We start from the raw sequence: 24892 nt of genomic DNA, 5'->3' as shown, positions 1-24892 counted from the left end.
TTCAATTGATGACACAAATCCCCCTACTAATACTAATATAATTGCATCAAATTGTTAGTTGCCTTGCGTTTCTCTTCAGTTTTGTTCCTTTTCTTTTGTTACACAGTATATTTATACACATCCGAACAGGGAACTCAATTTCATCTCCTAGCTCTCTTTTCTACTGAAGCACTTAATTCATCTCCTCTGAAAAGTCAGATTCCAGTTTTCCTTACAAATTATGTCTCTAGCAGCAGCTGCTCTAAACAGTGTTTTAGGAAAAGTACCCTATTGGTTGTATTTTCTGCTTCTTAGAGTCCTGCATCTCTTTGTTCCCTTCTTCCTTTATGATGAAACATAACATACTTATATTGCTTGTTTTCATTTTAAAAATGAGGCATTACACAATGCAAAAATGAAACAATTCTGTATGATTTCTGTCATATAATGTTATACAATGCAATGAGTTATACAGAGTTCAAAGGATCCAAAGATGAAGTGAAACAAACGTAATGCTATGCAGTATGGTTTTGTTTTAGTGATTTAAGGGATGACTACTTAGAGGTCCTATTAAACATTTGACTGGTGCTGTAATAAACATCAGATTACTCTATTTTGCAGAAAACATCTGCACTTGAAGCAGTTCTCACAAGGTATATCTTTTTCAGAATCATTCCATAAAAATGCATCAATTATGATTAATAAATACACTGTATAGTATTTCCTGATGCTTTTAAAGTTTATGCTAATTGTGAATATGTAGAACATATATATATATATATATATATATATATATATATATATATATATATATATATAAAACAATAACCCTGCAAATATAATAATAATAATAAAAACATCAAAATGGAGTTTAAATACATTAACAATTGGTAATGTTCAAAAACCACCCTAACAACTGTACAGTAGAAATAATATATAGCTATTATAAATGTTATACTGTGACGCATGCATATATTGTGTTTTTTCACTCACTCTGTATATAATGCCATGTATCTATTGTCTTTATTCCCTCAAGCCGACTATGATATTCACTTTTATATAATATATTTGTATATATCATTTTGTCATTTACTCTGTGTGTATGTATATATATATATATATATATATATATATATCTATATGTATATATATATATATATATATATATATATATATATATATATATATAATGTAATATAAACATTGTGTTTTCTCCGGGCTGAGACTGAAATGGGTCCAATGGGATCAATTATTTATCCTGGTTATCAAATGCAAACTAAAAATAAAATAAATATACTCACTCCTACTTTGATCAATTGGGAATTATCCTCATATGCATACAAAGCAGTCCTAAGTATATAACAGCATAATTTAAGGCTTAACCACGTATTACTGCTATACTATAATATATCCTTGATACTACTGATTAGTATTTTACTAGTTTGGACGTAGGTTCACTGTCATCTTGTTGATTTCCCTCACTTAGTTGAGTGTACAAAGGATGAGTTGAAACATATTGATAAATTTTACCATGATTATGACCCCCCTGATTATTTTTATAAAAGGAAATGACTGCTGCTGCGATTTCTGTTTGTTCACAAGCATTAAATCTGTATGTGTGGGATTTCTATTATCGCCATGGTCATTTAACTGTGGAGTTTTAGGATATGTATGTAAGTAAAGGAAATTTGGAGAGAAGCCTTCCACCTTGTAAGTTATTTGTTTCATCAAGATGGAGCTTAAACCTGTATGTTTTGTACAACTGAAGAGTCAGTGAAACTTGACCAAGTATAAGGGAATTATCTTGTCAGTTTGTTTTCTGTCTAGTAACATGTTTTCTTTTGCTGTGTGAAGGGGGTAAATATGATGTATAGCTACTACTGCAAGCTTCACTAAAGAGACATACGACACCTTACCACAGGAACACTAATCAGTTCCCCATAAATTGCAGCATCTTAACTGGAAGACCATATGCATCAAAAATCCTTTACATCATAGAAGTATTAAAAAGCCACATATACAAAATTCTTTCTTTAATTAAGCGCTCACACACAATGCAAAGAAAAAGAAAAACACAATAATAAACATTTATAAAGGGAAGAATCCTCCATTTTACCCCTACTAATGATATACAATAACTCTGACACTGCACAGTCATGGAAAAATGGAAACAGACTATACTGTGTAATACATAGTGCTGCAGATGCATGCTCTTTAAGAAGCAATGAGTTAAAAAGTATGAATATACAGAAACAGTGCTCAGTGATTAGCATTCGGCCACCAGCAGTCCTTAATGACAAATATATTTTGTCAGTGGAAGTTGTTGACTGCTGGTCCCATGATAATGTGCCCTATTCCCTTACAAAGGCCATTGCACTGTGCTGTATGATTATCTTTTCTCAGTGCTATCAGAATATTAATTATTAACTGAACTACCACTTCCTGTACAACAAGGACTAATGACACAGGTTGCATTACTGTAATGCTGCCTCCATTTTCCCCCACCATAACTGAAAGGTATTACCACAGCACGGTGCATTCAGTAAGGACCTCTTTTCATCTTGATGTAAGTCGTAACACTACCACATTTAGATCATAGTTTCATAGGTGTGTACTAGGCTAAGGCCCTGGAGCCTTTACAAGCCTAGCCCATAGGATTATCCTGGCATCGTGCCACCTGACCTTAGTACCCAGTGCCTCTGTCAAGTAGAGCCACTGGAGTGATCCCCGGGGTGAATTTTCTATTTCCCATCCACTCATCAAGATTTCTCTTGAAGAGGGCCAGTGAGGTGCTCTGTTTGACATGTATGGAAAGTCTATTCCATAGCATGGGCAGTCTTTGGGTTATGAACATGTCCCTCCAGCATGTTCTGTTGATTGTGATAATGAGGTTGAGGTCTCTGGATTGTGTAGTGCTGAGGGATTGGGATTTTTTAGATGTAGCATTTCTAACAGTGCTGGGTCAGACATGGCTTTGTAAGTCAAGCAGAGATTGCCTCTAAGTAGATGATATGAGACAGAGAATAGCTGGAGTTTTTTGAGTCTATCTATATAGGACAAGTGTTTAAGGCCTAGGATCCACTTTATGAGGTACTTTTGTGGCCTCTCCAGCTGTTGCAGGTGTCTAGTAAGGTACATGCCTAATGGGGCATTGTACTCGATGATTGCCCTAATGAGGGAAGAGTAGAGGGAGACAATGACCTCTTTCTTCCTGGATGCAAAACCCTTAGTAATGAGATGTGCCACATAGAAGGACTTTCTGACCACAGTGACAATGTGATGGTCAGAAGAGAGGTTGCTGTCAACCTGTGTTCCCAGATCTCTTATAACGCATTTTGTGTTCAGTGGACTACCATCAATGTGGTAATTCATGGGAAATGGGTTTTTCCTAAAGGGGATGACTACACATTTTTTGGCATTGAGCTTAAAGCCATGGTTCTGACATCAGTCGTTGGTCTCAGTGAGGCCTTTATGTAGGATGTCACCATCACTTGGGGAGTTAATAATAGCTCACAGAAAAAAACACACTCCACACCTGAAATGATAGAAAAAGTCTTTACTGGTGCATACAGTACCTTGGCTTTCACCTTCAAAGAATATTATTGTACTCAAGCAGCTTAATCTTTATACACCACATAATTAAATAATCTATTGCACATTCCCAGTTAATCAAACAATCAATTTGTTCAAATCATCAGTGTATGCATAAGATTCCCTACCTCCATTTTAATAATAGCTCCCAACTTGCAATTGTTTGCAAACTTTGTCATCCAGAGTCACTTCGTGTTGGCCTGGACTTCAGAGAAGTAGATACCAAACAGGAGAGGACCTAGGACAGAACCCTGTGGGACTTCATTCGTGACTGGTTGGCAGTCTGACTTGGAGTCAACTACTTTCACACTGTGGGTTCTATCTGTGAGCCAGTTTGCAACCCACCTAGTGATATAGCGGTTGATGCCTAGCTTAGTGAGTTTTTCTATGATTCCTGAGTGGGGAATGGTATTAAAGGCCTTAGCCAGATGAAGGTAGGCTGTATGAGCCACCTTACCTTCATCCACAGCTCTGCTGACTGACTTAAAGAAGTCAACCAAGTTGAGCAGGCATTATCTACCCTTCACAAAACAAAACTGTGTGGGATCCAGAGTTTGGAGATTCCCTATATCCTTGTTTATTAGGTCCATGATGATGCTTTCCATAGCTTTGCATATCAGACTCATCAAGCTAATGGGGCGATAGTTCCCAGGGTCTGTAGTCACTCCACCTTTGTGGAGAGGGATGACTGTAGCAGTGCCTCATTTGGTAGGGACAAAGCCTGAGGTGAGGCTGTGATTGAACAAGGCACACAGGTGAGGTGCCAGTTCACTCTGTAGTTCATGTAGAAGAAAGCCAGGGATATTGTCAGGTCCCATAGAATATGTATTATTGGCCTTGGACAGTGCTGTTTTAACCTGTGCAGCAGTAATACTGGGTGCCTGACAATATACTGGTATCATGACTGGTCCTTTGGGGGGAGGGAGAGGACTAAGGTTGCCACTGAATCTGTCAGCCAGAACATTGGCAATATCTGTTGGCTCAGTATAGGAGGTACCATTTTTCAGTAGCTCAGAGCAAATCTGGGTATTGCCATGGATATTCTTTACATAACTATAGAAGGCTTTGTGGGTGTCTTTACTATCTGTTGCAATTTTATGTTCATAGCTAGCTTTAGAGGATTTGATGAGCGATCTCAACTTTTTGTTGAGGCTGATAAGGGAGATTTTCCAGTCTTTGGATTTCACCTTATTGCACATTAGTTTCCTCCTTCTGTTGTACTGTTTGTTTATGGCAGGGGACCATCAGATTGGCTTCCTTTTTTTGGAGGAGATTGTCTTGTTTCTACTGGGTATGGCGAGATCCATGCATTTGTGTATGTGTTTGTACAGTGCTTTGGCGTATGATTCGGCAGTCATGCAACTATTCTCTATTTGCATGGGTACCATGAAGTTAGCCACCTCTGTTTTTAGGAGACCAAAGTTAGCTTTGGAGAAATTTTTCATGGTGGTTACATTTGCGGGGGGTGGAGGGTGGGAGGGATGTGGATTTCCAAGGTGATTAGTTTGTGGTCAGATCTAACCAATGAGGAGTTGATTATTGGTGCAGAGCAACAGTCTCCCATGTTAGTAATGACCAGGTAAAGGGTGTGGCTACCTGCAGTGGGGGTAAGAATGAGCTGGTCCAGGGCATTGGAATTAATGAATTACAGGAAATGCTGGGCAAGTGTATTTGTACATGAGTAGTTTTCCCAGTTAATAGAGGGGTAGTTAAAGTCACCCAGTATGAGAGTGCTGGGTTGGATCCTAATATTCTCCAGGGTGCTTAGGAAAATGGAGTGTGAGTCTTGGGACATGGTTGGCGACCTATAGCAGGCTACAACCTGAATCACTGTCTTACTCAATGTTAGCTGCACCTGAAGTATCTCTAATGCGTTATGTTGGGCCACCAGTCTGGAGGTGTGCGCATCCTTTATGAATATGGAAACACCATCACCTTTGGAGCTTCGGTCCAACTTCTGGGGTCAAAAGGTGTGGAATGAGTTATAGCCTGGTAGTAAAAGGGTTCTTTCTGCTGCCTTGAAGCAGGTCTCTGTTACAGCACAAATGTCTATGTTCTCCATTTTAAGGAGTGCTTTGAGCAAGTGCATCTTGAGATTTAGACTTCTAGCATTGAGCAGCATGACCCTCAGATTGCATATGTTTGCAGCTGTTGCAGTTTTAATTTAGTCTTTGGAGCACCGCCTAAAAAGGCACTATAGGGGTGGCAAGAGCCTTGGCCAGTATCCATTAGCCCAGGGGTGACAGATGCAGGCCATCTCTGGGAAAGCATCAAGGTCTGTCAATCATGTCATCCCAGGCAGATGGATACTGGATTCCCTTAGGATGACACCAGAAACTTAGCCAATTGTTGAAATCAATCAATGGTCTCACCTCACCCACCTAACTCCATGCAATGCAAATTGTATTGCATACCACTTTAGTACATTTGTTCCCTCTCTCCCAACTGTCTTAATCTTCTGGTTTGTGTGTTTTCCCTTATCGTTGTCTCTCTAACTTGTTTCTTCTCATTAATTAAATATGTAAATACTCAGTACTGTTATGTATTGAAATAGGCTACACATTTGCTTTTGTTAACTATGTAAACATGATCATATTATCTGCATTTATACTTCTTTGTAAATTTGAACTGTTCTACAAGTCTTGTACCTGAACTCTGGGTTATCGTTGAAGAAGATTAGTGCCTCCCCCCAAGCTGGTTAGCAAACGTAACAATAAAAATGTTTTTATTTATTTTTCAGTCTTTTTCAGTGCAAAGTATTGCCTCATCCATACTTGCGGTTGTTGTAGGCCCATTTTTTCTTTGAGCAATTTTATACCTTATAGCATTGATCTTGTCAGTGATGTACCTTTGAGAAGGGTACCTTGGTTAGTTAGTTAGTTAAGTTAGTTAGTTAGTTAGTTAGTTAGTTAGTTAGTTAGTTAGTTAGTTAGTTAGTTATGGGTGTCTATAATCGAATAAAAAACATTTTTTTCATTGTACGTGGGGGGGGGGGACTACAATTTTAGTCCCCTTATATTCACTCAAGAAGTTGTAGATTTACTTCTGACCTTTGTAATCTAAGCCTGAAAAAGATCATCTGAAAATATTCCAGAGGTTAAATCAGTGTGGCTTCAACCTTCTATGATTTCTAGACTAAAACTAGAATAGTATTAACTGGCAGATACAGATCACATAATAGATAGGACTGCAGACACAGGAGTCATCTGTGTAGAATGACAGAACCAAATAAACATTTAACACTGACAAATTTTAAATGTGTCTTTGCTTAGCCATGGTTTAGCTGGGTATCACATAGGTAAAATTAACATCCAGAAGTGGACTGATTTATGGCACTGTCAATAGTTAAGGATGTACAGTAGAAGAAGAAGGGGAATTTCACTAGCAACATAACAAATAGGATATTATGCAAAATATTTCACCTGGAGGGCATTGTGGGTAGCCAAGTTTTTATTTGCTTTTATCATTTAATTACCTCTCTGAAGCTGTTTATACATTTTCGTAACTCAAACTAATTTCCTTCCAAGACTAGGACTAGTTGTAAAATGTAGAACTGAGTACCAACCTTTGATTTGAATGAAATCATCAAAAAAATTTTGGATTGAATCTTGCAGTTTCCATTTGTATACTATATGAATTCAAATTGTGTATTTTAATTTACAGGTTTTTATATATTGGCACTTAAGCTAAGTGATTGTACCAAGTATGTTTTGGGTACTTCAAAGAGGTGTCATATTAACATGCTCTTCGGTCATTTGCCCCACCTTCTCTCTCTCCCTCTCTCTCTCTCTCTCTCTCCAGATATATTTGTATATATACATATATGTGGTAAAATGAGTGTAATACCCAAACATCAACATCACTAAAGTCAACAACAAAAAGTTGACAATGCAGCTATTGGTATGCATTCATGCATGCACCAAGGAATACCTTCAGACCACACAAACAAATTTTAAAAAGAAGACAAAAAGATTGTTTTTTTGCAGGAAGGCAAAACCCCTTGCATCCCCATACCCCCTGATAATTATATAATAATAACTCCAACATCACTCAGTCCCCTAAGAAGAGGCATATTCCCCAACCCTGGTCATTGTTAATCTTGCTCACCTGTAAACCATCTGTTTTGTTGACCAAAGTGTGCTGATATTTGGGAGTTTTGATCATTCTCACCGCTCCAACACTTAACACACACAGACACACACACACACACACACACACACACACACATATATATATATATATATATATATATATATATATATATATACATACATGTACGTGTGTGTGTGTGTGTGTGTGTGTGTGTGTGTGTGTATGTCTATTTCAGTGGCAGCTCATGATATTGGACTGCAGGACTGCAGCACCCCCCCAGCTGTAAACCACAATAAAAAACTTGTGGCATTCACGCATGCATTTTAGTAACTTGAATCCAGATTGCTGTTTAACTAGTCCGGATTCGGAAATAAGGCAGCAGTCTACAGAAGCCCCAGAAGTCTATGCGGTTACAACCTCATAGACTGAAAGGGGATTGGACTTCAAACAAGTCTGGCACCAAGACACCAGAACAGGAAGCACATACATTCTGCACTGATTTGTGGACTGTATTTAGAATGATTCATTCTATTGACTCAGGTAGTGTGTGAACTTTATTTAGGAGGATGCGATTCATTCAGGTAGTGTGTTAAATTTATTTAGGAGGATGCGATTCATTCAGGTAGTGTGTGAACTTTATTTAGGAGGATGCAATTCAATGATTCACTCAGGACTAATTTGGATTTTATTTAGAAGAGTGTGTGTGTGTGTGTGTGTGTGTGTGTGTGTGTGTGTGTGTGTGTGTGTGTGTGTGTGTGTGTGTGTGTGTGTGTGCCCCAGTTGATATATACTGGTGGCTAGAGAGAACTTAGGATACCTGGTGGTGGTTAGAGAATACCTCAGGCTTGAACCCTGTACCTTGGGGGCAGATAGCAAGAGCCTGAATTCCCTAACCACCACCATTTATGAAAACTTTGCAGATTTTTGCCTCATATTTGTGTTCTGTTCCTCATAAAATCTGTGGTTTCTGGATTTTTAATTCATCAAATAGTTGATGGTGCAGTGGTGAAGTGGCAGCATTGTTACCTCACAGTTAGAGGTTCTCTGGTTTGATTCTTGGCTGGGGTGCCTTCTGTGTGGAGTCTGCATGTCCTCCTTGTGTTTGTGTAGGTTTCTTCTGGGTATTCTAGTGTCCTCCCATGTTACAAAGACATGTGTCTGGAGTGTGTCTTCCTGGGCCTCTGCTAAAAATAGGCTTTTGTTCCATGTCAGACTTTCCTGGTAAACAAATGTTAGGTAAATTAAAAATGACAGGCATTTGAATTTCAGACTTCATATTTTTCAGAAAGTACATGGTAACATAAAACCTTTTATTCTAGCAATTTTCTAAGTTTATAAGATGAATATTTGAAATTTGTCCCTATTTTTGGGACTGTATTCCCCCATTATTGGCTTTGTCCAGGTTTGTTGTGCTAAGGTTGAGAGCTATGGTGAGAACTGAGTTCAATGAATATGTTTGGGGGCTGTATTCCCCCATTATTGGCTTTGTCCAGGTGTTTTATGCTAAGAGGTTGACAGCTATGGTGAGAACTGAATTCACTAAATGGTAGCCATTTAAGTTTCAGTCTTCCTCTCTTTTAAAAAAAAACAGCTGATCTGGCATATTGGTATGTTGCTCTGCCTCTTTTGCATAGGGTCCTGGGTTCAAGGCTTGGCAGTGAAATGTATGGTAGTAACACAGCATTTTATTCTAGGAACATTCCAAGATTATACAAGCAATGTTTAAAATGTGTCCCTGGTTTTTGGGCTTTTGTACCCCCCCCCAAATAAATGTTGCCTTTTTCCAGATTTCTTATGCTGCAAAGCTGAGAGATACAGCTGAGTGTTGAGTAGATTTTACAAGGAGCTGAGAGCTGCAGGGGAAGAGAAGTTTAGTGCTGCTTATGCTGTGTCTGCTTGCATTGTTAATAGCACAACAGGTAGTGCACTTGCTTTTGATGCAGAAGGCTGTGGGTTCTACTCCCACAATATGTAGATGCATTGTTGATACCGGACTGTGTTGTAAAGGGGGTGGATGCTGCAGCCCTTTTTGGCAAAGATACCTAGTAACTATAAACCTGTTATCAGTTTGCCATCTATTCCCTATTGCAATATTACTAGCTTATCTTTTTTTAATGTAACATAGGCAATTTATTCCTCAAGGGCAACGGGCACTTTATTTGTAGATGAAACAATGAAATATTAAGTTGTTTGCTAGCAGCAACCTCTTCATTAGTTACAGATCTCTTTAATGTGGAATTATTTAGATGACTTTTGCTTCTTTAGAGATTGTGCATATTTACTGATACAGGTGGACTGTAGAAGTTTGAGTTAACTTTTATGATGGAAATGTTCTGAATTGGGCAGTTTTGTCATTATTGGTGCATGCATTTTGTTTCATTGTTTACTGGAAAAAATATTCAAAACAATAAATTTAAAATACCCTCTAACAACTGTACTGTATTATCCAAGGAATATAATTTAATACAGTCAGGAAGAAGTATCAAAGAACACATGCATGTTTCACGTGCAAGGGGCCTATGATTTGAAAACAGCCCAAAGTTAATCTTTATCTGCCACTGGCAAAATGTATTTTCTTTAAATGTGGGTTTCAATGTTGTTTCAATGAATGTGAGTTTCAAGGGCAGAGAAGTTTTAATGCTAAGTCTATGTTAATTGTGAGACTGCATTGCTTTGTTTAGCAGATGTTTATTAGTGTTTGTGCTGTAAAATGCAAAATAAAACTTTCAAATGAAATCCAAATCATTGCAGAAGTAAATAGGGTAAATAGCCAAGCAATGGGACATTGGAATGGCTGCAGGGAGGAGGCTCCATTCGACCATGATTTTGTGAGGGAGAAGGTCAGCCAACTCAAAGGCAGCCCTGCCTGAACTATACCTCTCAACTGTCCAGAGTTTTGCAGAATGAATAGATTTTTTAGGAATGAAGTCACTAAATAATGACAGACATTGAGTTTCAGACTTCATAACCTTCAGAAAAATGCATGCTAAAGCAAGACCTGTTATTATATCAACTGTATAAGTTTATACAAGAGCACTTTTTAGTACAGTTTGCATGTTCCCCCAATATAGTTGGCCTTGTCCAGATTTCCTACATTAAGAGTTTGAGAGGTACATGCAACTAAATCGCTTTATGGAATTAATAATATCCAAACCTCTCAACTGGCCCCGATTTTGGCTCAAAATGTTGCTCACCCCCTAATGATACCTCCGCAAAATGGCAATTTTGTAAGAAAACATGGAGGGTTTACAATTATAAATAAGTGTAATGATCAGAGTTATAGATTATGTTTATTTCAGAAATGCATGTAGATTCTCTTATTTTGTCAACTGCTCAAATTAACAGTACTAATATTAAAAAAGTGTCCCTTCTTTGACAGGTTCCCAGCTGTATTGTGTGGCAATTTTATATTTTTGCATCTCATTATTGGTCCATTTGTCATAAAATTGTGGTTTTCTGGCAAATTAGTGTCAAATCATTAAAGATTGAAGTTAGAAAATAATGACAGACATTTGAGTTTTAGATTTCATACCCTTCAGAAAATTCATACTAATGCAAGACCTACTACTATTCTATTATCTTTTTAAGTTTATAAGAGCAATATTTAAAAATTGTCCTTATTTTGGGACTTTGTCCTACATCTGTGTATGACTTTGTCCAGATTTCTTGCTCCGAGGTTGAGAGGTATGACAAATGTGTCAGAGCCATCACCGTCAGCCAAAGACATTTCAAATTGTGACATACTTGTTGCACCCCACTCCCCCATGTAGTGACTCTGGATGTGTCCAAGCAAGGCAAAGAGCAGTTATGCAGTGTAAGTGTGCAGAGTATTCCACCATCCAAGGTAGACACAAGTGCTACAGTGGCTTTTCATCTATCCTTGATTTTGCAGCATGCTCTGGTTTTCTGTCATATTTTTATACTGTTGATTTATGCTTATTATTATTATTCAGAAAATGCATGCTGTTGCAGTACCCTGTTGCTCTGTGTTTAAGTAGCAATGCTTTAATGACTATCAGGTGAGTTTGTCTGAGATTGTAAGATGCAAGTAAGCTTTAATAAGCATACTGTTAAGGAATTACCAGCACTGAAAGCCTTTTTGTTGTTGCCATGCAGAGAATATTTACATAACTAGATAACGTATAAGCCTTAGGTATTAAAATGCATATGACAGTATTTGTAATAAAGGACAGGATTACAGTAGTTTCAGAAACTCATTATATTTGTTGAAGACATGCAGTGATCTTTGCAGGCTTTACCCATAAGCTAAACAGAATGCTGATCTATCATGCGTGGTCCATAACCTGTGCAGTAATCCTTTAAGCAATTTATCTTGAGCTTGTTTCTTGTTTGCAGTTCATTTTTACTTTGATCATGTTTTCTCCATGAAACAATTAGATAGTTGCTGTCAGGCAACAGGTCTTTTTTGGATAAGAAACATTTTTACAAGTAGGGGTATCACAGAGACTGCTACGTTCAGCATGTCACTTGGTACTTTTATAAAGCTGAATATAAATTATAATTAGAACTGCAGTGCAAGGAGAAGTGGTTTGAATTGAGTACTGCTTGTTTTTTTTTTTATACTTGATTTTGACTGGTATTCCAGTAATGTATTTAAAAGTAATTTATTTTTTCATGCCTCACAACCTTTTTGCTTCCATCTAGATATTAAGTAAGCTGTTATGTAGCCAATGCATTGAAATATTTTTTTTCTTCTACACTTCATTTTGTCTTGATTGGACTCTCCTAATGACGGTCTGGCACCCAGGGCAGGGTATTTAATTAAAGTTCCAGTTGTTGTGGTTTTGATCATAGCCCTGCCCCTTTCTAGTTGGCCTCACCCCTTCCCATTGGCCCCACCCATTCAGTTGTCTCCTGCAGCCCCCCTTTGATTTGAGATTACCAGCTGTCACTGGTTTATTTAAAATTTATAAAACACCCGAACATTGATACAAAATAATCAAAAAAGTAACTAAACATCATTGCACATACTCTGAGAAATAACCTTGAGCATGCAACTGCAAAAGAGTGCATTTTTGCAAGTTCCCCTGCACTCCCCATGTGAGAGGCTGCTTCCGCCACACCCTCTGCTAATTAGATATTGTAACTTCAAGATCACACAGCCCTCAGGGAAAGGGACTATTCCCCAACCCCAAGGATTATGTGATGTCATGCAACTGGTGACCACCTGCTTTGTCGACCAAAATGTGTTGATAAAACAGATGTTGACTTTAACAAAAGTCATATAAATTGAGCATTGCCATATTTATGCAGCTATCTAACTGTATGTATATATATATATATATATATATATATATATATATACAGATATATATATATATACACACACACACACACACACACACACATATATATATATATATATATATATATACACACACACACACACACACACACACACACACATATGCACACACATATGCACACACACACACACACACACACACACACACACATATATATATATATATATATATATATATATACATATATATATATATATGTGTGTGTGTATGTACACCCATATATACATATTTCATATTCTAATATACACAATGATAATTTTGTTATGGATGATCTGATCACATGCACAGCACTGTGTCGTATATGTTTGTGTGACTATTTCTAGTCATGCTGCAAAGGATAAACATTATTTTAAATAAATAACATTGATGAAGACTACGTTATCATATGTTGTTGTCTACACTCTGAAGGGAACGATATCATTACTTATATTTGGTATCATACAAATTATATCCTGGGTCCGCCTGACAGAAATTGGAAAACTTGCCATTTTTAATTCCCTCTTCATGTAGCTCCATTTTCAAATAGTCTACACTTTTAATTTCTATAGTTAACTTAATTGTTCAATTATTGCAGCTCATTCTCCAAAGGTTTTAGCATGTCAGTGAAACCTTTCATTGTGAGACAAAGATGCATATGCATTTTTATCTTCCTCAGCATGTCAGCGCAAACCACAAGTTTATTAGCACTGTTAATTAACTTGACCCTGTGGGGTGCTGATCACAATAATGACTTCAGTTGTACTTGGTTATTATCACCACTCACAAAAATAATTGCTCAGCTTCAAGTTTTTGCAAGTTTATCCTTTCATCTTTTGTTCTACATCTACCTTATGAATGTATAATTCTTTATAAACTCTGTTCAAATCGAAAGTGAGTCACAGAGTTTGTTCATAAGAACTTAGAATATGAGAAATTATTTTACCCGATTCAGGAAATTTATATTTTCAAGCTGCCATCATTTATTTATTTTTCTCCTAAATACATACTCTGGGCTTTGCAGTATGCCATTCTGAATAAACATTGACTGTACACTGCTGTGTCTCAGGGTAGTCTTTTCTGAGGCTACTATGTTTCATCTGTCCAGCCAACAACATCTGAACAAGTGAGTGCTGAATGTGACTCTGTACTTCCACTAACCACTAAAACTTTAAGTGATGGCTGATGAATTTGACAGCTCTGTGATAACAAATAGTATAAAAGACCTACAGCTTTGTCACCCCTTCCTACAGAGATGCCTTTTGTTTTCACTGATTCATTTATTCTCTGATTACCTATTTAATGTAATTTTTAGGGGTCAGTGGCAGTCAAAATGTCATCAGAAATTCATAAGTTTTATTATCATTGTATATATTTTGCAGTTATGTTAATGCCTCTTTTTCCTTGCTTTCTGAGCCTCACTAGATTATTTCAAATATTATTATTTCTTTCACTTCAGTGTCATTAATTTCAGCTTCATCAAATGCTAGTACAGCAGACCTATGTGGCAATAAGGGGGTTCATGTGAACAAGTTCTTGAAAACAGTGTAATACATAGTGTGTGCTAATTTTGCTTTAAGATTTAGACAATAACAACTGTGTTGTACCTAGGTTCCTTGCACCTAGGTTCATATTGAAGAATTTGGCTATACAAATGCTTATAACATTTTTTTCTTCACTAACCTAACTGTTACTAGTGAATAAAACCCTGCCATGCAGATGGCAGCCACCACAAAACATCACTGAAAATATACTAGCAGGTTTAAAAGCTGTTAGACATTTGTGTAGCCAAATAAACTAAAAAATGGTAGTGCAACATAGCTTTTAACCCCATTGAACAATTAGAGATGTACAAATAATCCAAAGCAATGAGGTTCCAGGTACCAAATAAAACAAAATAACCAAGCTGAAGTACCCAGGAAAGGAACAGCCAGCACTAGAAAGGTCCGATGTTTTAATAAAGCCAATAACACACAGTGACACACATTAACCCATACACTGTAGTAAAAAGTGTTTTTGTCAGTATTCCAAAGACTTCATCAGATGCAGGACTGAAAACCAACACTCTAATTTATATACAAGCTCATTTACTGTTAAAATTACTAAACATTGATTTAAAAAGAGAGTGAATAAACTTTAACAAGACATGTAACTTCTCATCTTAAAAAACACTTAAAACCACTAAATAAATAGATAAAACCCTAAATATGTTAAGTGCTTTTTAAGATGAGAAGTTACATGTCTTGTTAAAGTTTATTCACTGTCTTTTTAAATCAATATTAGTCATTTTAACAGGAAATGAGCTTGCATATATATATTAGAGTGTTGGTTTTCAATCCTACATCTGATGAAGTCTTTGGAATACTGACGAATACACTTTTTACTAGAGTGTATGTGTTAATGTGTGTCACGGTGTGTTTTTGGCTTTATTAAATCATCAAACCTTTCTAGTGCTGGCTGTTCCTTTCCTGGGTACTTCAGCTTGGTCAATTAGAGATGTACTTGTGGCTGCTATTTGTGTGGCAATATGAGGGGGTGTTACAGTTTTTAATGCTGTTACGCAGTTCATGTTGGCATACTTTTTTATAACTGGTAATATACTGGGGTTGCAAAACTCACCATGTATTATAAAGAATTACGATCATTAATTTGTGTGCATGTACTATAGGAACTGTTAGGCTGATGACATATCTGTAATCCTTTGCAGATAATACTAATACAAAAGGTGAATAAGTTATGATTTCAAGTATAATAGTATGGTCATCCAGAGCAATATCAGGGAAAGAAGACATTTAAAGTGCATCTATGACAAGTGGATACTGACATGATAATGCCATGGTGCTATTCCATTTGACAGATTATGCAAAAAGAAAGTTCACAAGTTCATAGCTGGCTACTAGGCTAGTGGCTCAAGATTCATTTTAAGCCTAGGCAAGCTTACACCAACCTTCTAAAATATTGCTAATGTGCTAATACCCCAAGGAGTTTTACATTTATGACATAGGCTTGTTTTACACATAAACCATTCTCAGGATGCCACTGTCCATTAGGGGCATAGATGCCAAACCCATGGTAAATTTGAGATTACAGATCCATTGGTCCAAGTTACCTTTGAACAGGGTTAGGGATCAGCTTTGCTTCACATGGATGGGAAGCCTGTTCCACAGAGAAGTAGTAATCTTTGAGACACTTGCCTGTCCCCCCACCATGTCCTCTTTATGTCACAGATCAGGTTTAGATGCTTAGGATAGGTATTCCTGATGCTATTTGTTTTACAGATGTACAATAATCCATCAGTGTGGGATCATAGGATGCCTTGTAGTTAAGAATATATCACCATGCAGCAGTCAGTTGGAGACTGATTATAGGGATAGGGCTTTTGAGACAGTCTGCATAAGACTTGTTTACTCCCTTATTCCTTTTGTGAGGAATATCTATGGTCCCTCAAGCTGCTGCAAGTGCTGTGTCAGGTCTATAAAAATACAGGTAAAATAGCTGAAAATTGGATAAGTGATATTTTAATTGTTTTAACTGTTAAAGCAAAATTTTAATCATTAACAGCAGGAATAAACAGATGTTTTCATAATTATATCAGAAGTAAATTATATAGGTCATTGATAATCAACCCCCAAGCACAAATTACAAATATTAGCATTTAAGCACATTTTGTGTGGAATTGATTGGTGACCAGTACATGGGAATATCTTTATTAGTGAAACCATAGTCCTATGTTTTTTAACTTTTCAGACAAAACTTCTTGCAAGCTTGAGCAGGTTTATTGTGTATAATCATTTATAAATATAGTAACTATATTATTTATACACGGTGAAGTATCAGTACCACCACACACACATGCATGCATTTTGTCTTCCTGCCACTTGAATATTCTGTAAGATTAGAAGTAATAATTTCCGTCACTCTTCTCAAAAATGATGCCTAGCTATAATATAGATAGTAAAATAGAAATAAAATGAAAGGCTCAGTCCCAGTAACCCACAAATGACTGGTCAGCTCTCAAGCACGTCATTTAACTATCAAACACCATAGAAATAAAAATGCATTTCTGCAATGGTCATGCACCACTGCACTCCCAACCCATATTTTATTATTCTCATTCTGAGGTTGGTTCGCTTTGGAGAATGAGTGATCACTCACTAGAAATGTAATAGCTACCTTGCTCTTTCTCAGAGATGCACCAAGCACTGACAATTCCATAAAATACAGTAATGGCAATCTCACTGGATAATATGAAGTGAGTTACTCTGGCACTAAGAACTGCTGCCTGAAGCTACAGTTCTCAAGTGACAGAAATGTAAGCTCACTTAAGAAGCAAAAGTCTGTAAATCAAACCTGACTGAAGTAAAAAAGTTACATATTTGATTGCATGCTCTGAAGCAGGTCAGACTATTCATTTTAGTATGTTAGTACTGCTTCAGCGGGATTTTGTTTGCTTTATTTGCAAATTATTTGTACTTTAAAGGTACTCTAACCTCAGCAAGCATGTCTGACAAATGGATATAGCTTAATTAAAACCTTAATGTTGCTCTGGTCTTAGCATTAACCAATTAAGTCTTGACAACTAGAATTGTGACAAAGATCTGTAAAATAAAATGTCAACAATGCAAACAGGAGTACTATATGGTGTAGCATCATTCCTGCTGCATTAACCCAAGTAAATGGAAGTTTGGTTTCTCACTGTGCTGTACAAACGATTTCCTTCATTGCTCCTCTAAACATAAGATACAGGAAGGGCTAGAAGAACATAGAATTGGAAGGTGTATAGTTTAAAAAACACAGTGGTTTAAAACTCCACCATGATCCATGATATTAAACTCGTATAAGGAAAACATAATAATTAAACTATAGTGTGTGGCCGGGGGGGGGGGGGGGGTCAGGGCCCAGTCTCCTTATAAGCTGTTTGCTCTTTTATAAAGTGCATATGGTCCTGACATTTTTCCTCCTGGAAAAATGCCAAGGGTGAAATTAAGTTATGGGAAATCATTGTTCAATCTACAATATTTCAGGAGGGCGTACATTAGTGTTATTAAGCTATTTCAGCTATGAAATGTAATTTTACCGTCACATTTTGTCAATATTCCACGAAGTTGCCCTAGAAAGGCTGCCTTTTCTCATTGCTGTCCTCATTAGTGTTCTGATCTCTATCGAAAGGTCTCCTGGGATCTTAGTTCTCTGTAAGCAAGTTCGATAAGATTGTATTTCTTCCTTGTCCATCTTACCTTCTTGTAAGCTAAACAATTTAATTTTGGGTTGTTTACCTCTATATTATAATTGTCATGCCTCTGAGACAGTTTACCCTCCTTATTTTTAATTAACCTTATAATATACTTATAATTATATCTTAATTATCTTTTTGATGCTTTCTCGTTTTTAGCATGTGCTTTCTCGATTTCATTGTTCATAGCTTCTTAAATGTGAATAACTCAGGTAGTAATACTAGATAAAAGACAAGCATTTAAATACAAACAAGTATTTTATTCATTTGCTTTCTCAGCTTCAGTGCTCATGCCCTCCTAAATTGCGAATAACTGATGAAGGCATCTAAATATTTACATGTATTTATTAATTTATGTATGGTATACAAAAAAGCTGACTGGCCTATATACTCCTATTTCTAGGAGTTTTCTGAAATACTGTTAGATATACTACAAAATATAAACTATAATGCAATATTTCTTACACAAAAAGTAAGCATACTGAACTGCAAAACTCATTAGCAGTTGCATTATAGTTAGCCATTGTCATTAAAATGATATGATATAAAACATAAAAAGTCATTTTCTTGGTGAGGTGTATTATCTGTGCAGAGTATGCATGTCCTACATGTGTTCATGTACATTTTTGTAAGGTACTTTATTACTTTCCATTTCCTAAAGATGTGACATAGATAAACTAGCACTCGTCAAAATTGCCCCGTACTTGTACATTTCACATGTGAGTGAGTGAGTGAGTGAGTGAGTGAGTGAGTGAGTGAGTGAGTGAGTGAGTGAGTGACAGAGAGAGAGATGGTGTGTGTATGTGCATCTTGTGATGGGATGGCATCCCATCCAATAAACGTTTATTTTGTACACACTGCGTGCTTGGATAGCCTCCATCTCTGCTATAATCATGAACCAGCTTAAACAGGTATTCAGAGAATGAGTGAGTGAATGAATGAATGAATGAATGAAAAGAAAACTTAGGAAATGAATTGCATTTGACACAAAGGTTATTTAGCAGATATCAAAACGTAACAAGTAACATAGAAATATTGTCTGATTACAAATATAATTTTGAAAATCAGTACAGAAATAAAAATTCATAATTCCTACATTCTTTTATGGAAATAAGAAAGCACAGTGTGTCTTAAAATCTAATTAATAGTGAGCAGTAGCTCAGTGAACTGGCAGCCTGAACTATACCTTGCCAAAGTAAATCTTACAAAAATGTATCATACTGGCTATACTCTACCAGGTTTAGGTTTTTCAACACTTCACCGTGATGTAATTAATAATTTAATCTAAAAGTAAATTAATGTGATATAAATTTGTTTTTTGAGGAATCAGAAAACTGATACTGAAAAAGTAATACAATAATTTAAATTCTTTGTCTGTATGGGAATGAGTTTTCAGTATCTAATGCATAGCTCGTTTGGTTTGATTTCTCTTCATTTTTTGGTTTCTTTCTTTGAAGAATGATAAGATGTGTTTTTCTGAAGGGCTTTGTACGCTTGCCACCATCTTTACATATCTTTCAAAATGTGGCCCAGAACTAAACTGAAAGTAAAGGATAATATAGAACATCTACAAATTCATACTTTACCAGAATAACCATAAAATTACATCACCACTATTAGTTGACGTGTGTACTTTCACAACCATTTCAAAAGCTGTACTTATTTATAATGTATTAATTCTGGTAATGTTATGACTATGAAATCAATTGTTTCTAAGATCATTGTAAATCATATAAGCAGTAATATCTTGGTATTTGTCAGCCTTGCTCCAACCCTTGCATTTAGTCAGTTTATTAATTAGAAGTATTATGTAGATTAGGTTGAGACTGGCTGGACCTCTTGGCAGTACCTGCCAATTATCTTCACAAAGAGTTCAAATGGATGTTCTTTTAAAAGAAACATGGTGCACTATGATATCCCGCTAATGTGATGAGCTGCAAGCTGTATGAGAACAGAATGTGTCAGTGAGGTTTAAAGTGTACTGTGGGGGTATAATGTTTTTTTCCCTGCAGTTTTCAGTCACATTTTTTGTAATAAGTGTGCTGTACCATTTAGCAGGTAACAGATGAATGCCATTCTTTACCATTTCAGAAGACAAATACACCTGCAAGGAGTCATATTCAGTAAAAGTGTATAAATCTAAAAGACATACTACAATGTTTGAAAGAGACATTAACAGGAAACTTCTGCCAGTGCTGGGAACAGGATAGAACCCTTTTTTATCACAGTGTGAGTACCATATGTTTTAAGCACTGAGAGGTTGTTTCACTCATATTCATCTAGTCAAGTGAATCTCATGATGTAAGTCATGGAGACAGAGATAAAGAGAGAGAAATCAATGTATATCTTTTGTTGCCTTTACACGACACATATAGCTTGAATCTCAGGTATCAGTGATTTCTTGCTTTTTAAACTGTGCTACAGGAATAGCTGTTAGGAATGTAAGGGTGCTGTGTTTGTGTTCAACACACTAATGATTGACTCTCACATGAATGATCATTATTGCGTGACTGCTGTTTTATTTAATAAAAGATCAAGGTTATGATGTTCTGGGGATTTCTTCTTTCACTGAGGTGGCGTAATGTTGTGGGGTGGGAGTGTAGGTTTCTTGAGATTTGTTTTCATTTTGAATGCTGTTTGCATTCAAGTAACTTTATAGGTTCATAGGTGTTTACTACGTTGACAACTACAAGGGCCTTTTTAAGCTTAGCCATACATCCCAAATCTCTGACAAGTTCTAGTACCCTTAATAAGTGTAAGCAGGGGCTTGAGAAGTGAAACATTTACAAACAGAGGCCTGGGAGATGAACCATCTACATGTTGCCTGTGTCCATTATAGACATAGGTGCCAAACCAGGGATGAATTTCCTCTTCCCCATTCAACTGTCCAAGTTACACCTGACTTGGGTTAGGGATGAAATCTGCTTCACATGGATGGGGAGCCTGTTCCAGAGAAGGAGTAGTCTCTGGGTTAAATACCTGTCTGTCCAACAGGTCCTACTTATATCACAGGCAAAGTTTAAGTCTTTAGAATGGGTAATTCTGGTACTGTGTGTTTTGTAAATATGCAGGAGGTCCATCAGAGTGGGATGTGACAATGCCTTGTATGCCAGACATAGATCTCCCAACAACAACCTGTAGGAGACAGAAAACAGGGATAGGGCCTTGAGGTGGTTTGCGTAGGACATGTTACTTATGCCCTGTATTCTTTTAGTGAGCAACCTCTGTGGACATTCCAGTTGTTGGATATGAATGGTTAGATGCTACAAAAGGGGGCATTGTACTCAATTATAGGTCTGATGAATGCAGAATGCAGTGGAACAATAACTTCCTTGGACCTAGATGCCATACTTGTTTATATGTTGCACAACATAGAATGATTTCCTCACTACTAAAAGTATGTGATAGTCAAAGGCTAGATTACTGTCTATGTGTGTCTTCAAGTTCCTGACTACTGGGTCAACTCTTAGGGGTGTGTTGTCAATATGACAGTTACTAGGGGTGGATGACTTCCTGAAAGATACTATTATGCATTTCCTGGCCTTTAGTTTTAGTCTGTGACTATGACACCAGTTGTTTATCTGTGTCAGCCCTTCCTGGAGAACATTTGTGTTGGTGGGCAATTCAGTGACAGCTTCTAATCTGCAAACATCTGCAAATTTAGTCAGCCAGAGACCATTGACATTGGCCTTAACTTCAGAGATATAAATGCCAAAAAGGAGTGGTCCCAGGAGAGATTCCTGAGGGACTACCTCTGTAATTGGACTCCTTATAGAGGTGGACTCCCCATTTCTAACTTCCAGGGTCCTGTCTGTGAGCTATCTGGCTATCCACTAGGTGATATAAGGGTTTGCACCTACCCTCTTAAGTTTATCAACAATGCCCAAGCAGAGTATTGTGTCAACTGCCTTCGCCAGGTCAAGGTATGCAGTGTGAACTTTTCTGCAAAAATTTGTGTTTACAAAATCCAAGAATATCTGTGCCTGTACATTTGGTGTCATACATGATTCCCAGTTAATACTGTGGTAATTAAAGTCACCCATGAATATGGCAATGGGTTGGATGGTGAGTGTTTACAATAAGTTCAAATACATGATACGGGTTTCCTGGATCATAGAGAGGGACCTATAGCTTGCAAGGAATTGGTATTGGATTTTGCCTATAGTGATTTGAATGTAAAGAAGATCAAGTGCATTGCCCTGTTTGACCAGCCTTAAGGTGTATTTATTTCTGCTCTTTTATGATTGTAATGTTTACTCTTTTATGACTGTAATTTTGATGGTCAGTTACAAAGGTGCCAAAGTTTGGGAAAGAGCTGTAATGTTGCAGCATTTTTATTACTGCTCAATGAACTCTTGTTTTTGTTGAGAGTAAAAATCTAGACTTGATGTGAGCATATTTTGTTACTCTAGCCTGCTGAAGAAATACGATATTTAAATTATATTCTGCATACTTTATCTTTGCTCAAGTATTTATTTTAGTATTCCTTGTTTTGTACTTTACTCCAGCTCACCCCACAGATTCAGATTGTTGTATCCATTCACCAAGCATTCAGTCACGAAAGTATTTTCAAATAGAAATTTTGAAATTTCATGCTCAGTTCTATCTGGAATACCAGAATCATCTCTGATTTCAGCCAAGTCAGTGTATTGGATATTGTATGAATTTAAAATGTCATCTGGCTATTATAGTGAATGGCTGTTTAAAGAAATGGTAAGTCTTGCTCAAATGTGAATATGCGATGAGTGACCATAAATTGCCTGACTGAAGGTTTAATGTACTTTTAATACAGACTAACATATATCAAACTCAGCAAGAGATTTCTGGTCTCATGACATGAGCATCATCAGCTTAGGATGGAGTTCAAAATGGCTCTACAAAAGTAAAAAAAGTATGGGGAAATATGGATCAGACGCAAACTATTCATATAAAATCTACTTCACTTACTCTTTTCTGCTCTAAAATAAATGATCCATAGATGCAATTTACTAATTATTCCTGATCTGAAAAAAAAGATTTATTTATTTATTTATTTATTTATTTATTTATTTATTTGCAGTTGTTTAACCAGGATAGTCCATTGGGCCAAAAGAACCCGTTTTCAATGGAGTCCTGGGGAGAAAAGCTCCACATAAAGATTATACAGAGATTATGTTCTACATACAGATTATACAAAGATTATGTTCCACACATAGTTTACATGAGGATTCTAAAATGCACAGTGTATCTTTAGCAAGAAATAGATTGCTTCTAATTTAGATGTTAGATTTTTTTTTTTGAATATTTAGTTTCAGTTTGGCATTTACTGTCTGCATATCTACTTTGGAAGAAAAAGGCTTAAATTTGTTTATCAAAATAAATTATTTTTTATTCAGTTATGAATGCTTGTGGCTATTGTTTTATCTGTTGATGTAAGGGTTTATGCATTTTACCTGTCTACCAGACTGTGTGTTCTCCATCCTTGGAAGGGTGACTACTGAGAGTTAATTGCTAGCATCTGCATATTTAAAGGTTGGCTTGTTTTAAGGGTAACCTATAAGGCATGTTTTTATTTTGCTAGTTTTGACTAGCTGGTTGCAGCATACCTTAAAGCTTCGAATGAAGGGAATTGTTGGTGGAAAGTCATCATTTGCATCTGAAAAATGTTTTGTGGGTATGTGCCTGTGTGTGTCTGCAATATAAATCTGTCAGGTTTCAGTTGCTGTTGGTAAGATTACACTAGAAGGCACTTGGTTAATTTGAAGGTAAATGAAATCCAGAAGACATTAAAACTCTGATCTACGGCTGTGTAGATTTGGGCTTGATTGGGTATGGCAGATGTTGCCCATTACTCAAGGCACCTGTGTACATTTTATTGCACACCCTTGAGGTCAACTGATCTTTGTATTTTAATAGATACCAGTGGATGCAGTCAAATTCCATGTGCTTGGTCCTGTTGTAAATATTGAAAAAATTGAAGGAATAGTAAAAGCCTATACTCTTGACCATTATTTATTAATGGTGACAGCAGGAGGAATTATATACTTGTTTGTCACAAGGAGAATGAAATAAGCTAATTATATAGTATATGGTTCTCTACCTGGATTTAAAGAAGCTTTCCTGAAAAGGTGGCATGTAATGCACATCTGAATGAGGCCTCGGCCAGTGAGGGCTGGTGCACAATAGAGACGTGAGATGTATCACCCCACCTGCACAGCAGCTTGACCATGTTCGCACCTGGTTCCCTCTTTAGGCATGCCTACCAATGTGCCTTCTCCAGACTCCAGAGACTGATATGGCAGATAGCCATAGGTCTGCCCACCCACCCAAGATGGTGATGCCCATCTTCACCCACCTGCTGCTTCTATCAGTCATCCAAGCTGCTAATCATACATGGGACACCGGGGGTCATTATCAGGGCTTTATGCCTCTATGCCACCAGATTGGCTAGCTTTGATGGGCATATTGTGACAAGAACTGTTGAAATAACAGGGCTGAGACTGTGTAGGGCCTGAATGAGTAAACCTTAGACCATAATGATCAACCTCACTGGATAGTAGCCAGTGCAAATCACCCAGCAAAGAAGAGACACAACTTGCATGGGATTCACCAGTCAACATGCCATGGAATTCAGCATTATATTATACAGGCTTAATAACCATCAATAAGATTGATAGAAAATGTATTGCTGAAAACCAGCTAGGAAGATACTAGA

This window comes from Protopterus annectens, chromosome 15.part0 (assembly GCF_019279795.1).
Source record: "Protopterus annectens isolate FY-2018-M chromosome 15.part0, PAN1.0, whole genome shotgun sequence".
NCBI lineage: Eukaryota > Metazoa > Chordata > Ceratodontiformes > Protopteridae > Protopterus > Protopterus annectens.
This window is presented reverse-complemented; position numbering follows the sequence as displayed.